This window comes from Gavialis gangeticus, unplaced genomic scaffold (genome assembly GCF_001723915.1).
Source record: "Gavialis gangeticus isolate Ggan-Ray unplaced genomic scaffold, GavGan_comp1, whole genome shotgun sequence".
NCBI classification, from domain to species: domain Eukaryota; kingdom Metazoa; phylum Chordata; order Crocodylia; family Gavialidae; genus Gavialis; species Gavialis gangeticus.
In genome coordinates, this window is record NW_017729025.1 from 19260346 (window position 1) to 19265172 (window position 4827).

Here is a 4827-nt window from a genome sequence, read left to right on the forward strand (position 1 = left end):
TCGTGCATCCACAGGTGCATCTCGAGTAGAGCCAAGGAGGTGATCCTCCCCCTCTACGCGACGCTGGTCAGGCCACAGCTGGAGTATTGTGTCCAGTTCTGTGTGCCCCATTTCAAGAGGGATGTGGACAACATGGAGAGGGTCCAGAGGAGGGCCACCCGCATGATCCGGGGACAACAGGGCAGACCCTACAATGAGAGACTGCGGGACCTGAACCAGTTCAGCCTTCACAAGAGAAGGCTGAGGGGGGACCTGGTGACCATCTATAAACTCACTAGGGGGGACCAGAAGGGTTTGGGAGAGACCTTGTTTCCCCAGCGCCCCCTGGCATAACAAGGAATAACAGCCACAAGTTGCTGGAGAGGAGGTTTAGATTAGACATCCGTAAGAACTACTTCACAGTCAGGGCGGCTAGGATCTGGAACCAACTTCCAAGGGAAGTGGTGCTGGCTCCTACCCTGGGGGTCTTTAAGAAGAGGCTGGATGCCTACCTGGCTGGACTCATTTGAGCCCAGTTTTTCTCCTGCCCAGGCAGGGGGTCGGACTTGAAGATCTACAAGGTCCCTTCTGACCAGACTTCTACAGTTCTATGAATCTATGAAATGTCACTGATATAGTTTTCTCAGGACTCCTCAGAGTAGCGTTGACGACCACGAGTGACCGAAGGAGCCTTCGCTGGACCCTGTGTAGAACCACTGCTAGTAATTCCTACCTACCTGCTCCCAGGATGTATGAGTTAGGCCCTCATCTTGATGTTCACGTGAGTCAGGTTGTGCTTATGTTTCAGTGTATACAAGTCCACGGATCTACTGCCTATCCAGCAATTTGAACAAAGTTAGGTTTCTGTATTATATAAAGGCTAGGGGTTGTTATTGTCAGAAAAAAAAAACAGCAAAGAAGAGCATCCCAACCTACCACCATGTGTGATATTGTATATATACCAGGGAATTGCTGAGATTTTCCTTGTATATAAGTGCCCTCTGCAAAGCTAAGGTGGCAAATATTTGCAAAGAGCACTGTAATAAGACTGTGATGTCTTGATATTGCAGTCCAAGCAGCATCAAGCTTTATAGGAAAGAGAGCAAGTAGTAATTCCAATTCAGAAACTCGGCTTGTAAAAGGCTTTTAAATAATATCCTTCCCCTTAACGAAATTACAGGCACAGTTTCCTCCTTTAATAGCACTCTTCTGCTGGGTAATCTTGTTTTAGTTATGGTTTGTGATGGGAGGGTGCCGATAACTAATTTAGCTGTCCCCCTTGGAGTTTTCCTCACCGGGCTCCAGGAAGAGAGAGGTTTTTTGTTTTTTGTTGGGGGTTTTTTGGAAAGAGGAAGCCCTCATTTCCATTTGCTCTTAACAGAGAATAATGAACATTTTATTTGACTAGTAAGATAAGGCATAAAACTGCATAAGCCTGGCACACAGTCTTTTCTTTCCAATGAATTGTGTTATGTGGTCCACATTGTAGAAGTGTCCTTTTTATTTCCCTATGCACAATGCAACACTCCTTAAGGAGAGGATGGCAGGCACTGGCCAAAAGAAAGGCCAAAGGCTGCCTCTAATCCTTGCTGAAACAAGAGCTAACGGAGGCAAAGGGTGGGAGGCAAGTGTTTGAATTCAAGATCGCTGAGGCAATAATAGCCATTTCTCTGACATCCTACAAAAACTTAGTTATGCAGTTGTCCAAATAAATGAACCCAGAGGAATCTTCATCCATTTGTGGCCACTACTGTATGTGATAGTGTTGCTGTGTGGTCAACTTTGCAAAACAATGATGTAGAAATAGTCCTTCTTCTCTGTTCTGCAGATTGATGCCACATAGGCAGCCCATGTGCCACTGAAGAGCTAATTGCAGGATCAGGGATCAGATTTGATCTTGCATGTACTCACTCAGCCAAATCTATTGACTCTAGTGCTAGAAATACATCTTTACTGCCATTAGCCCTATACATGCAAAGCAACTAACTCCTATTCTTTCCTGAGCAGCAGCAGCAGGATGGTGCAGTTCTCATAACCTTCAACCCCTTTGATAGCAATAGGCTTAGATGAGTTTAGCTGAGGGGACAGTCTGACTTCTCCTAATTTGGCCCACAGAGCCTTTATTGCTAGTGATGATGTGTAAGAAGCAAAGAAGTCAGAATGATTTTTAGATCCCATGATGAATTTGCAAGGCTGGCAGCCTGAACAACTTCTTTGCTTGTAAACTGAACACTTTGATATCACTATTACTGAGGCCCAGCAAACTTGGAACATTAAAGTGCCGGTTTTATAATCAAAATAAAAGAGGAGGGACAGGTCTGCCAAAGGAACAAGGTGCACATTAAATTAAATTACGCGCCAAACATCAGCTTCAAATATGTTTGTAACAGGTTCAGTGGGGAACACCTAAAACCATGATGTTGTTGCTGCTTTTAAACAGATCAGTTACAGCAGTGCGTAAGGACCAGCCCAGACTGGAGCTGTATCGTGTCAAGCGCTGTGCAGACACTGCGACCCCCGCCCCCTCTCAGTGCTTCCAATCTAAACAGCCAAGAGAAAGAGAGGCTGGGGGATGGGGTATAATCCACCAGCAGATTGAGCAGTGGGACAGGAGAGGTTAGGCCATGAGATCAGCTACTTGGAAAAAAAAGTGCAGGTAGAGGTGGGTAAGAAGCTGTTTCAGCTCATGATGCGTCTCATCTCCCGCCCGTCCTGGAAAGCACTCTTTCTCTCTGTCTTTCATATGCATGTGCTGTTGTCAGCAAGACCAACACTCTGAGTGACCTCTTTCCTGGACCCACCAACATCCCAGGTGGGCTCCCTGGTGATGAGCGAGAAGGGTGACACACAGTGCTGGATTATGACATGTTGCGGCCCTAAGCTATGTCCATCTTAAGAGGCGCCATATGATGAAAAACAATCCATGAAATCCACGAAAACAGATTTTCATAACATTTTAAGATGAATGATTGCTATTTCTGCACAAATTTATGAACTTAATATTTATAATAACTCTTGAACCATATATATATATATATGTATATTTTTATCATATTAGAATGAAAATGCCCAGGTTTTTTTTTTCTTATTTAGAGGCCTCTCATATTGTGATGCCCTAAGCTGTAGTTTGAATATCTTAAGCCTAAATCTGGCAGTGGTGACACAGAAGCTTTTCCCACTGGTCCCCATGCTTGTTGGGCTTCTTGGTCAGACAGATTCTCTAGTAGATGATTAGGCTTGAGATTTTCCCCAGAGTGACCCCACTGGAGGGTCTTTCTCCCCTGTGGATTGCCTGATGCTAAAGTGTGAGCAGGTCATCAGTACCCCTAAAGCACCATCCATCCCACGTCCTGGTCTGAACCCAGTTTGTCCTTGTTCCAGTTAGAAAAGCTGGCCGTTGCCCTTTGCCTAGTTTCTTGATGAGCCTGGCCAGCGATGCTGGGGCATGGACTCATGCAAGATAGTAATCAGGTAGAACCAACCTACCTTGGGTGGGTTTTTTTCACTTTTGGTCAGACAACTACATGCTTGAGGGTGGAAGGAAGGATTTCTTCCAGGAATGAAGCACTGGCTGTTTTGTCCATGAGCAGCACTGGTTGCCTTTTTTGATTGCATCTGAATAGGAGGAGATACAACAGGAAGCATAAGGAGGGGAGCGAGGCTGTCAAGTGGATCCCCACAGAGAGCAGGGCAACTGAGTTGCTTGCTGTAGGGCAGTGGTTTGTAAACCTTGTTCCAGGGCACCCTCCTGTTCCACGATACCTCGTTGGGGTTTCGTAAAGAGACAGGAGGTATCGGCAGAACGGGCAGGGAGGCAGTGCGCTGCCATTGCTGGGCTGAGTTTCCTGGTCAGTGCTCAGGATAGGGGTTGTGTGGCAGAGGAAATGATATGACAAGGTTCTGCGAGCAGGAAGTTTGAAAACCACTACTCTAGGGTGTTTGGGTTTTTTTAATCTACTCTTTATTTCTGAAGGTTTCATGGAAGAGAAGCATGTTAGGAATGAGTAGAGAAATGGTAGAACAACTGGGAGGGCATTTCCAAGAAAGAGCATGTTGACTCCTCCCATCCCTTAGAATTGGAAACCTGTAACACCAAGCTATACAGAGACCAGTTAACTTAATCGGGGCAGATTCAGCTCAGCCTTTTACTGGCTAAAAACTAGGTCCAGGGCCCCAGCAGCAGAAAGTCAGCCAGGGGGAGGGAGGTTGCAGCAACAGAACACAGTTGCAGCTCCCTTTCTGCTTTGGGGCCTGCTGAGGCCAGTCCTCACCCGAGATGTGGGCAACAGCAGCTCAGGCAAGGAGGCGGTCAAGGACGTGCTGATTTGTTCCACACTCTGTGCAGCCTCTGGCAGGGGCCTCCTCTTCGCCAGAGGGCAAATATTGAAACTGTGCTTCCAAGTGGTAGTCCCAAAGGGGAGTGTCACCATCTGTCTTCTTGTAAGGAAGCAAAAGGGCACAGCAAAAGGGCACAGCAGCCCCCTTGGCTCTCCAGGGAACTGGAGGACCTCCTGCATCTTAAAAGGAAGACCTACAAAGGATGGAGGACTGGAACCACCCCCAAGGATGAATACTGTGCTCTGGTCCGAACCTGCAGAGAGAAAACCAGGAAAGCCAAGGCTGCGGTGGAACTCCAGCTAGCTACAAATATCAAAGATAATACAAAGTCCTTTTTTAGATATGTGGGGAGCCAGAGGAAAATCAAGGGCAACATTGGACTCCTGCTAAACCAGATGGGACAACTGACAACCGATGCCCATGAAAAAGCAAACTTGCTAAGTGGATACTTTACGTCAGTTTTTCATCAGTCCCATGGGACGTCCCTGCCCACTATGGATCAGGAAGGCC